This window comes from Camarhynchus parvulus, chromosome 7 (genome assembly GCF_901933205.1).
Source record: "Camarhynchus parvulus chromosome 7, STF_HiC, whole genome shotgun sequence".
Classification (NCBI taxonomy): Eukaryota; Metazoa; Chordata; class Aves; order Passeriformes; family Thraupidae; genus Camarhynchus; species Camarhynchus parvulus.
The window spans coordinates 36,050,764-36,063,488 of NC_044577.1; the positions used below are offsets into that span (position 1 = coordinate 36,050,764).

Here is a 12,725-nt window from a genome sequence, read left to right on the forward strand (position 1 = left end):
TTGAGGTTCCTGTGAACCCTCAGGGTAGCACTGGAAAAATGCTCTTTTGTTCCCAGTTTTGCACAGGAAGCTCATTTTGGCTTCTTTTAATATCACAGCTCGATCTGGCAGGGAGTCAGAGCTTCAGCTCCATGACCTCATATCTCTGGCACAGAGCGTGGCTTGGAGCTCCACAAAGCAGCCCCTGATAATAAATGAAAAATGTGAAGTATCTGCAAGTCTGTCATAACAGGAGAAGGTTGTGCAGCACATTTTTTTATTTCTCCTCTTCCGCTTCAAGGTGAAAAATGAATTTTTCTGAGCTGTGATCAGGATTCCAGAGGATGAGCAAGACCAGGGGGGGAAGTTCTGGGTTTTGCTCTGTCCCCTCCGTGGCTGTTGGGGCTGAAAATCCACCTGATCTCCCAGAGTGGTGCCTCCACCTCCACATTAATCAGGGAATTGGAGCCATGAGGGCTGAATGAATTGATATTTTCATATTTATTTTCATATTTATGGCTGCCTTCCATAAATTTAGGAAGGGATCTTAAAGCTCACCCCATTCCACCCCCTGCCACAGGCACCTTCCACTATCCCAGGTTGCTGCAAGCCCTGTCCAACCTGGCCCTGGAATTTTACTTTAATTTTATTATTTTCCTTTATTTTTATTATTTTCCTTTTGGTATTTTAAAATTATTCTTTACTGAAAAACTCTAAAGCAAAGACTTAAAACATTGATTATTTCCTATTCTGAGGCAAACAATTTTCATGGCCAGGCTGGGCGAAATTTTAGGATTTAAGGTGTGGAAGAAACAAATTCCCTGTGGAGGGATGAGACTTTTCCTGCTTATCTGTTAATTCTGTTACATAGAGGAGAAGGCCTGGATTATAAAAACAAAACCAAACTGTTCAAACTTCTTTTGTTATTTTTTTATTTTTCAAAACTTATTTCTCTGACATTTTGACCTGGAGCAATGCTTTTCTCAGGTGATTCTGGTAAACAGAGAGCACACACCTGAAGAGAGGTGGGAAATTGTTCCCTAATTAATTCCTGATGCTCCTCCCACTGCTGGGTGACTTTAAAGGAGCTCGGGGAGGTCCTGGTCCCTGGTTTGGTCCTGCTCACCTTGTCCTGCTGTTCTGGAGCCCTTCGGTCCTCTGTCCTCTATAGAAAGGTAACTTTTTAAATCACTTTTTGATTTGTGAAGGGTTTTTATAGAGAAGATGAAGGACCTGGATGACAGAGGAGGAGCTGGGACTGCTCTGCTTGGGCTCCAGTGCTTGGGAGCCCAAATTAATTAATTTAGGAATTGTGGTGCTCAGAGCTGTGGCCTCAGCTATGAGTTGATGTGTAGAGCTGCACTGGGGGTAGGAGGGGCCAGGTTTTTGGGTGGATTCCAAGATTTCTGCAGGATCTGGGTCCTGCTCCCCCTCAGCCTTTGCAGAGGGATGCTCCTCTCCGTGAATCCTCAGGTTTGTGTTTCCTATTTTTTCAGACTTTGCTGCTTTAGTGTGCAGTTCTAAGGTTCACACTCAGTGTTGCTGAGCTCTGTGCACAGAGCAGGGAGACAAAACAATTCCTGCTCCAGCTGGGCACCAAGGACAAATGACCCAAATCTCAGCCCAGGAGCACAAACCCCGTGGGCTGGAGAGAGAAAAACAAGCAGGGTGGGACTGCAGGGGCTAAAGCTGGAATGGGACAATGAAGTGCAAGGTGCAAATGGAGCAGAACTGATCCCAGGGAGAGACCCCGGGAGCGCTCGTGCATTTTGGGGCCATTTTGGTTCATCTTGGGTGCAGCCCTGGCTGGGCTCTGGTGCTGCCCAAGGTGCATCCATGGAGGAGATCCTTGGAATGAATCCCTGCTTTGTTCTGTGACTCTGCCCAGCCTCTGCTCCTGGGCAGCCTGAACAAGGCCTCATCCCTGCTCAGGGCCTCAGTGTCCCTCTGGAGCTGGGATTTGAGGCCAGTGGGATTTCCTGCTGATTTCAAGGAAAACAGAGCACCTGAAGTGTCTACTCCTGAGAATTTCTGCTTTCCACCTGGTTTTGGAGTAACTTATTTTGAAATATATTAGCAAATCTTCCCGACTTCTGCTCCATTTGCATCTTGCAGTTCATTGTCCTGGGCCTGGGCAGCCCAGGCCAGGGCCTCACCACCCTCACAGGGGAGGTTTTTTCCCAATATCCCATCTAATCCTCCTCTCTTGGTTTAAAGGCAAAAGTTGTGGCTGTCCCTGGATCCCTGGCAGTGCCCAAGGCCAGGTTGGACAGGGCTTGGAGCACCCTGGGACAGTGGGAGGTGTCCCTGCCATAGTAGGGCATGGAACAGGCTGAATTTTAAGTCCCTTCCAACCCACACATTCCATGATTCCTTGATTTTATATTATAATATGAATCGTGATATTAAAATATAGGAGAATTATAATAATATGCCATTCGATATAACAATAAATTGTAATATTTTCGTCTCTAATCATTGCAACCAGCTCTGACACACTGGCACTGCCAGCTGCAGGCCTTCATTTCCAACTGTGACCAGAGCTGACCTCACTCCTGAGTTGGCTGGAAGTGCTCCGTGCTCACAGAAAGAAGAAAATTTCTTTTTCTAAATATAATTTTTCCATTATTCGTTTGAGATATTTACGCAATTAGACATCATGGAAGTTAATTAGTGTTTCAGTGCCAAAAACTCTGTCTGCTGGTGAGCCTGGTCATTGTATTAGCAAATAATCTATATTTTTATCTATAATATCCTTGGAAAGGCCATCATTCCCTAAAGGAATCCAGATGGGATTCATTTTTTCCATGAGGCCTCAGTGACATAGAAAAAAATTTAATTAAACTAATGGCACAAAAAATAATTTGGAATTCCTATTATCACACCTGTTTCCGTGTATCCTCTGGACCAGTGGGATTTTTGAATTTCCAGCCCATTTTCTAGTCAGTCTGTTGACTTTAGGGAGCAGATTTTCATCATGCTTTAATCTAGGCTGTTGTAATTTAAGTTTTTTTTTCTTTTCTGTAATGTTGTGGACTGGCCAGGTTGTGCTCTCTGCTCTGTCTTGCACTGGCTGTCCTGATCCAGGGGCAATCCTTTGGTATTCCCAAGATTCCTTCACCCTTCTGGAGGTGGTTTCTCAATGATTAGGCGGCTAAAAAATAAATATAGTCAAATATAATTATGTCAGCATATTGCTTGAGTTGGGAAAAAAAAACGTACAAAGCTTTGGTTCAAATATTTTAAATTTGAATGGGTTTATTTTGTCTTAAATATTCCTTTGTGTTTGTTGTGGTAAAACATGGAAGTGTTGTGGAATGACTTTCTTGGAAGCCTCTTTTCTCTCAAGGAAAAGCAGGAAGAGGTGCCCTCGGAGGGTCATTATTTCCAGTGGTATTTGTTACTGTCAGCATGGAAATAATTGGCAGAAAAGGTCAATTTGTGGGAAATCAGCAGCTGAAAAATCTGAGTATTTTCAACATTTCCCCGGTTAGACACAAATTCCTCCATGAATTTGGGGCAGGATGAGAGCAGAGATCAGATCTGATGGAAACCAGTAAATCACAGGGATGGAACACGTCAGCGGTGACACAGGGAAAGTTGTGGATCGTGGCCTGTGGAATTCCAGGTGATTCATGAGGGAAAATGAAGCCATGCTGAAATCAGGGGGGCGCATTTTGGGAAGCTTTTGTGCTTTTAGCGTGTTCTGGAGGTGAGTGTTTGAGGCAGATGAGTTGGAGCACGATTTTGAGGGATTCTTCATATAAGATAACATCTCTGAGCTGGCAGACTCCTGAATTCCTGGTGATGTTCCAAAAAAACCTTGGGAAAGTGGACTTGGTCATGCCAAGGGGATGAGGCATTCAGATCTAGCACAGGGCAGGGCAGATGAGCAGAGGTTTAAAGCTTAATTAACACCAAGGAAGGGTTTAGTTTTAATTGGTGTGCCACAAAAAGCTTCTGTTTTCCTCATTTGGTTATGGGGTGAGGTGGAAAGAGGTGTGGGGGCCTAAAGGGGCTCCAGGAGAGCTGGAGAGGGACTGGGGACAAGGCATGGAAGGACAGGAGCCAGGGAATGGCTCCCACTGCCAGAGGGCAGGGATGGATGGGACATTGGGAATTCCTGGCTGGGCTGGGATTCCCAGAGCAGCTGGGGCTGCCCCTGGATCCCTGGCAGTGCCCAAGGCCAGGCTGGAGCAGCCTGGGATGGTGGCAGGGAGTGGAATTGATGCCTTTAGAAGGCTGCCCAAGAACAAAGTCACAGAACAAAGCAGGGATTCATTCCAAGGGTCTCCTCCATGGATCCACCTTGGGCAGCACCAGAGCCCAGCCAGGGCTGCACCCAAGATGAACCAAAATGGCCCCAAAATGCACGAGCGCTCCCGGGGTCTCTCCCTGGGATCAGTTCTGCTCCATTTGCACCTTGCACTTCATTGTCCCATTCCAGCTTTAGCCCAGGCAGTCCCACCCTGCTTGTTTTTCTCTCTCCAGCCCACGGGGTTTGTGCTCCTGGGCTGAGATTTGGGTCATTTGTCCTTGGTGCCCAGCTGGAGCAGGAATTGTTTTGTCTCCCTGCTCTGTGCACAGAGCTCAGCATCCCTTAAACATTATCCCTTTTACACTAAAGCAGCACAGAACCTGAAACATAGAATAGCCAAACCTGAGGCATCAGAAAGGGATCACCTTTAAGGTCCTTCCAACCCAAACCAGTCTGGGATTCCATCAAAATTGTTCCAAGCACTCGGGTTTGTCTCCATCCTGAACATCCCATCCCCTTCCCAGCTCAGCTCCTTCTCTCTCTCCCTGCTGATCTCAGGCAGTGTCCAGCCCTTTGTCCTGGCTCCTGGGTGTGTTTATTGACCTTCACTCCCCTGATTTTTATGTTTCTTTTCTTTTTTTATTTTTATATTGCCAATGAGAATGGAAAACCCTGGTTTGGGTACTGGGTGTTGGCCCCATGACCCTCAGGATTTATCTCATGAGCATTCCAGGAAGATCCTCAGTTATTTTCCCACCCCTTTTCTTCTGAGCCCATTTTTAGGAAGCTTTATTCATGCCAGCATTATTTCTGCCACAAAACAGAAATATTCTGCTTTTTGTGAATTAAAATGCTGTTATTTTGGAAAAATTTCCACTATCCAGGCACTGTAGTTTCAGGAAAATTCACTTTTTCTATCCTTGAGCCCTGTTGTTGTTTGCAGTTAACCCTGAATTAAAACAGCAATTAATCCATGAACTCCAGGGATTTTTTTCTGGTGGGTTGAAGCAGCAATTGGATGAAAAAAAAAATAAACAACCCCTAAAACCCCTAAACCCCACCAAAATAACTGAAAAATAACAACAAATTAATCCTTTTGCGACATTGCTTTAAAATTATAAGTTTTATTTTGGGGTGAAATCTATTAGAATGAGAACCTGATTGTCTGCTGGCAGAGCTGTTGAGTAGCTTGGTTTATTTTTTTTATTAAATAAATATTATATATATAATTAAATTATTTATGTATTAAATAAATATTATTAAATTAAATATTATATAAAAATTAAATAAATTAAAAAAATTAATCTATTTACTCTTATTAAAAATAAATTTGTGCCTCAGCTTTCTGACCTGCTGGCAGGCAATGATGGATTACAGGAGTATTTTCCTGTTTAGCTGTGGAACATAAAAGGATTTTTCATTATTATATTGTGATGTGCTCATACTTTTCATTATGTGATAAATACACATTAAAATTGATCGAGAGTGTTTATCTACAAGGGAAATGCAGGGAGGGTAATGAACTTGTGTAAAAATTGAATTAAAAATTAAATATACAAGAAAATGGGTGCTGGGGAGTGAAACGTCTCTGCTTTATTCCTGGAGTTTTCTGCAGTTAATGCACTTTAAAAATAGTTTCCTCCAAACTGAACTTGGAACAGCAAAATTGTTCATTTTAGCATCAGAAAAAATGAATTAAGATTAATTCAGTCATTCAGAGCATTTTGCCCATCTGCACATTGTAATGACATAAATAAAAAGTTGTGACTTTCTGCACAAGGGTAAAGAATTTTCTGTGGGAAGGCACCAGAACTCAGCTTTCCAGGACATTTATGTGATAAAATCCAGGGAGAAATCCAAAATTTCCATCTCGGGAATATCCACTGAGACCCCTCATTGTGGTGTTGGAAGTTTGAAACCATCCTGGGAGCAGTGGCTAAAATGGGGATGGAGTTTTACAGATTCCCATCCTGCTGGGGATGAGTTTTCTCTTAATTAGCCTTTTTTTCATCATCAGCTTGGAAAAATAAAGGAATTAAATGGCTTTTTCTGTGAGGAAAAGTGGCAATTAATTTGTCTTGGAATTCAAATGGAGCAAATGGAATTCAACTGGAAATTCTTATGGAGCAGAGGGTTTGTTTTTGGTTCGGCTGGGTTTTGTTTTTCTGGAAAAACTGATGAAAATCGTCATGAATTAAGGATTTGTTTACTCCATGGATTAACCAGACAGCTGAAAGTACATTAATTAGTCAGTTCTCATTTGGGTTTATTGCATATTATTTAATAATGGGTAGATTTTCTAATTTATACCAAAATAAAGCATACATTAAAACTGGAGTAGGATAACTTTGAGTAAAACTTTTGGAGGAAAATATCTGAAATTTGGTGTCACAGGATAGAAAATACAAAATCAGGTGAATTTTGCTCTTTAAATATAACTAATTATGGCCATTTCTGCCACGAGATTTATGACAAAATCTGTTACAGTCCTTATGGAGCAAAGGGTGGCAGCAGAAATGATAAAACAGAACAAGAAACTCTTATTTTGGATTCACACAAACATGAGCTACTTTATCAAGATAAAAATGAGAATGAGGTACTTATCTAAAGGATCCTTGTAGGAGGCTCGGTTCCTTGGTCATGAGATTTTATGGAGATGTCGGAATTCTACAGCTGGGAATAGCCAAGCCTTTCCCAATTCCCAGTTATTTCCCTGAGGGTTGCTGTGGCATCTTCTCCAGCCTGGTTTGAGATCTTTGGAAATGTGGGAAGCGGAGGTGTTGTCCTCCTAAGTGTCCTCTCCTTTTGTGGCTTCCCTGGGTTTTTGGTGTCTTGTGCCAAAGGGAATTCACGCACGGGTTGGGAAATAAAAAATGGGATGAACTCTGGGTGAACTGCCAGGGGAAGGGAGCCCTTCCATGGCCTTGTGCCTGCGTGTCCAGGGCTGGAAAAATGACACATGGTGTTCGTTAACTGCTCCATGCATATGTTATTTGGGGGAAAAACACGGCATTACAGCGGGAATTGGGAAAACCGTGATTCGTTAATATCACGTAACTGAGGAGAGGCAAGGAATAATAACGGTGCAATCAGTGATGGGTCAAAACACTCCTCAGAGGGGAAAAGGCTGAAATTGTGGCTGTGTTCATAACAATAAAGCCTCATTTGCGTGAGGTGACGTTGGCGGGGCTGAGCCGTGGCGCCGCACAAAGCTCGCTCCGGGCGCGGCGGTGGCTCGGTGCCTAATCTAGCATGGCAAATGTGCGAGGTGATGTCCCAGAGGAACTGTCACAAATCCCGCCGGAGAGGCATCAGGAGAGTGGGGACACAATGGTGCAGATTGATGTCTGGCTTTATTAAAGCACAGTTTGGCGCAGGAGGGACAAACTCCCCCTTTCATGTCCCCGTCAGCCTCTAATCAAAGAGTTTCTTATCAATACTTCTGGCGCAAAGATACTGAATGCAGAATTGCAGGGAAACGGGGCGGGGGGAAAAATATCTTTTGGAGGTGCCCTTTTCCTCAATTAGATCTGGAGATGTCACTAGGCTGGGGTTTAATTTGGCCCGAGCACGCTTGGTTAATTGGGTAGAACTCATTTTTGTAATCAGGAGGGTTTGGAGCTTTGGTGCTCTGCTTTGGCCTCCCCCCAATTATTCCCTGTAACAGTCTCACAGCCAGAGCCAGAATCCTGCCCGTTGGAAAACGATGGGATTGTTTGGAGACCTATTTTCCCCACCATCCCAATGACCCTCCCTTGTCATTTTTTACTACTTGAAGTATTTGTTGCTGTAGCACAAATAAAATGGTCCGGGAGTTTACCCAGGATGACCTTGGGCTCAGGAGCTGTTCCTTTGATCCTTTAAAAATACTGAGGATCCTCCTGCTCCCAAGGTTGTCCCAATTTTCTTGACTTTATAAAAATTTAACCTTAAAATCTCATCCCATTCTGATTAAAACGCTGCAAGCTGAAATATGGACTAGAAAAATGTTTTCTTGATGGGTTTCATGTCTTGGTTGCAGCTTAGGTGATTTTCCAGCTCTTGTCATAAACACAGAATACGTTCTCCTGGTTTTTTTTTTTATTTCCCTTGTGTTTTTTGGCATTTTTTGGTTGCATTTTATTTGCTCACACTGCAATATTCTTTCCCTTTTTCCAATAACTGGGATGCTCTTGCTTGGTTTAAGTAGGAAAGATGGTCCAGGATGATCCCGATTGCTGTTTCCACACAAAGCAAAATTTAATTTTGTGCATAAACTCTGTTCCTTGGGACTTCATTTTGCTTGTCCCTAGGACATCACCACCCTGCCCCCTTCCAGTGCTGTCACCAACCCTGGACCAGCAGCCACAGCCTCCCTGTCCTGAAATTCCTCCCCTGGGTGTTCCCCTTCCTCCTTTTGCCATGAGAGTTTCCCGAGGAGGAGGAGGAAGGCAACGTGTGTTCCACAGAAATCTCATCCCTGCCTTGGGAAGAGGAGCCCTTTCAGCTGCCCCAGTGAACTCAAATATTTTTTTAGGGAATAATTTGGCTGCTCCCCTCCCCTTGGCCACTGGAACTCAGCAACTGGGGGTTTTTGCTTCTTATTAGCAGGAAAACCCCAGGATTTCTGTGCTCACGCATGGTTTCCTTATCCTGTCTGTGTGGAGCCGGGCTGTCTGGGGGCTCTCCATGCACTGAGGTCAGCCCGTGTGCTGAGGGGCTTCCAAAATCCCCAAACTGAGCAAAATCCTGATCTCCCACATCCCCCCAGGCTCTCTGCCCTTTTTGCCTCTCATGCAAAAACCCAGGAATAGGTCCTGAAATGATTTGTTGGATCATCCATGCCCATTTTCCTGCTGATTCAGAGGTGTTCATGGTCGTGGGTTTGAATATTCCATGTAATTTAAAGGAAGGAAAAGTGGTGTCCCTGCACCACACTCATGGAGTAAAATGGGAATGAATTATCTCTGACTTGGAATATTTCACCTGCTCAGCTTGACAATTAATTTGCAGAAATTATATTTTCTTATATCCTGGCATGGCTGAATTTTAAGTTCACCTATTTTCTCTGTCCTTAATGCCAAATATTCAGTGTCTTAGATATTCCAGTAAAATGTATTTATTCCATCCCTCTGTTTTTCTGAAGCCTAACTATCCTGAGGATAAATAGAAGTGACATTTTACCCCAAATCATTAAAAGATGGAAGGATTTAAGAAAAGTTTCCCTGGTGGGACTGGAAATATGAGTGATTCAGGTTGAAAATAGAAGCCAAGCGCTGGCTGTAAAATAACCTTGGAATCGCATCCTGTGAAAGATTAAATTGCATCCGAGGGAAGGGCGGCGTGAGAGGGAACATATTGTCCCCCCCCTTCACTTCCCCAGGTCCAGGGCTTTTAGCTCAATGAACTCCAGGCTTTGTAATTAGCAGCCAAGGCGATTAGATGGGCCACGTTCCTGGGAGTAATTAGTGCACTAATTGTGTTTGATTGTTTAATTACTCTTGCTCGCTGTAATTGAGGAGAGGCAGCGAACCCCTCTGCGAGAGCTCCGAGAGGTTCCTTGGATACGAGAGCTTTACTACATCCCATTTTATGGGGAGGGGGATGCACATTTAACCATTCTTGAGGTGCAACTGCCAAGAAAATCCCCTAAAGGGCACGTGGAAAAAAGCTGGATTTGGAGGCAATTCATAAAAATTCCAGTTTTTTTCATAACCTTTTGACGTGTGTGGTGGGAGCCAAAAGAAATAAATAGAATAGACATGAAAAGGCTGAGCAGGCTAAAGGAGAAGGGGGGAAAAGGCAATTAGAGCTGGAGAAGTTGTGAATAGTCCTTGGGATTGTTGTCTGGGATCCGGCACAGCTGCCAGATGGAAAACATTCCATCTCCATTCCGATTTGTCTTTGGGCAATGATGACACAGGCAGAGAGCTGGGCTTGCATTTGGAAGCTGGAGGGAGATGAAAAATAACCCAAATACTGTAAATTCAGTCATGAAAAGTGCAACCTGTATCTTTGTGTGACCTGGAAGAAAGGCAGGAGGAAAATCTGCAGAGCTATTTGGGAAAGCCACACTGGGGATGTGCATGAGGGAGTTCCTGGAGGGAAGACTCCGACTCCAGGAACAGCTCTTCCAGCCTCATCAGGCTGCTCAGAGTTCCCATGGCTTCGTTTCCCACTGAGGAATAATCACCCTAAGGCAGAGGAAGGATGGCCCAGCAGAACAGAAACAGCCTCGGTGGTTTCTCACAGATGGCACTGCCTGGCCGTGCTGCGATTGCTGCTTTAGGCCTCAGAAAGCCTCCTGCCCACTGACGGGGAACTTTTGCTGGCTTTTGCTGCCTTGTTTCACTCAAGGAAGAGTTGATTTAAGGAGCTCTGAGATGGAGGCCCTTCCAAGGGGAAGGATAAGAGGAAATGTCAGGATGAAGCTAGTGGGGACCTTGTAGGCGCTTGGAGGTGTGGCCCAGACAGCAAGGAGGAGATCGAGGAGGAAAGTTGAGATGAGCTGTCAGCAGAATCATCAGCCTCCTCCTGTGAGGGACAATCATCAGCCTCCCACCAACCAGGCAACTTCCCACTGCCCTGGAAATCCAGGGAGAGCAGGGAAATGCTCCATCTCCCCCTGCAGCAAGGTGGAGGGCCCTGAGCACCACAACCTGTGCCATACTAGCATGAGGAGACCCACAGAAATACCCATGAATCAGGAATTCCTTCCTGCCTGGCTTTGGCTGAGTGTTTGTATGGGAAGATTTGGTGTCTGACCCCCTTTTTTCCCCCCTTTTTTTTCCTTCCTGGAATGGTGTTTTTACTGCAAAGCTGCAGCTGGCCCAGCTCGTGGGTTTGGTCATGGCCAGCCAGCTGAGCCTGAGGAGGACAGAAGGGACAAAGCCATCCTTAAAAATAACTCTCCCCTCCATCAACGCTTCTCCCCTCAATCCAGAGCCCTGATATCCAGCCTCCTCTCCGGGGAGGGTTGGGACCTTCCATTGTCCCCGGCACCGGTGTCAACGAGGCCGAGATGTCCCCTCCCTAATGAGACCTGACAAGTGGGCAACTGGGCTGCTGCTCAGGGCCTCCCATGGCTCATTTGCACCGTGGTGGGGCAAAGGGCAGGCCGGAGCAAGACGGGAATGGGAACTGCAGGAAAGGCATTCTGTGCTGTTCTTGTGAGCCAGCAAAGGCCTCCTGATGATAAGGAAAGCCCCGTATCTCTCCTGAGGAAGACACCAAGGCTGTCACCATGGAGAGGTGATGAAGGAGAGAAAGTTAAAAGAGATGGACTTTAGCTGGCTCACAGAATGACGTGGCTCCTTGGTCACCCACTGAGAACCTTGATTCCATGACTGTTTTTCCTTTGTGTTGATAATTTGTTAATTATTGATGAAAGTTGGAGTTAAGCTGTGATGAGCTCCTCTTTTTGGGATGTGAATCCTCATGTTTTGCTCCTGACAAACTGCTGATATCTTAAAATGAAGAGTGGGGCTTGTGAAACCTTCCTGGTGTTGTTTGGGATAAAAAAAAAAAATAGTCCCAAATTCTGCCTCCAGATCCCACATGGACCCATTTCTTTCATCTTCCACGTGGTTGGGAGAGGTTTGTTTTATTTCCTGTCTGCTTCTAATCAGGATTTCATTCTGCCCTGACTGAGAGGGATTGATGGAGTAAATCCAAAATTCCCTCTTCATAAGGGTAAAGCAACAAAGTTTAAAGCACCGGGCTGTGCGTTATCTTTTTTCCTCATATTTTTTTATGGATTTCACTGTGTTTTAATAAAAAAGCTGTTTGCAGATAACAGCAGGGACAATGACAACCTTTGTGCTGCTGGTCCTGGGTGGATTTCTGCTGTGGGACAAACATTTGGAAGTGACATCCCCAACCCCATCATATCTTTCCTGAAAAAAAAAATCAACAAAAAAAAATATTTATTAGGTAATAACCACCACATATTCAGAGCTGCTTAGGAATTATCTGGGTGTTGCAGATCTTTTGGTTGATCAGGATGGGAAAACTCATCCCAGCTCTGTGTGTTCTGGATGGATTCCAAAGGAAACTGGGCTCAGCAGCCGCATCCTTTCAGGATTTTCCTGTCCCGTTTGATTTTTGAGGTGCTTTCATAATTTTTTAAGGGTTTCTAATAATCTGAGCTGTGTATTTAATGATTTTTTTAGTCTTGTCTGCCCCTGGGTGGCTCCCCACAGCCTGGGGTTGGGATGGTCTCAGGAATGGTACCACAGTGGGTATTGGGCTCTGCTTTAATTAGTTCCCATCAGTCAGGGACTTGGGAAAAATACACTAAATTATTTATTAATGGCATAATAAAGGGAATAAACCCCTTTGGGGCATGGATGAGGAAAATCCGATGGGGACTTTGTTTGCAGCTCTGAGATAGAGGCTTTTCCAAGAGGAAATGCCAAGATAAAATCAGTAGGATCGTGGAGATGGGGCCCAGCCAGTGAGGAGGAGTCAGGAGGAAGGTGGAGATGAGGGACCTGCCAGCTTCCCACTG

General features: G+C 44.7%; 1 protein-coding gene across 1 annotated transcript in view; it reads left to right on the forward strand.

The window, feature by feature from the left end:
* LYPD6 (LY6/PLAUR domain containing 6) overlaps window positions 1-12,725 on the forward strand; it is a 31,261-nt gene that overhangs the window by 11,535 nt on the left and 7,001 nt on the right. The window lies entirely within an intron of this gene.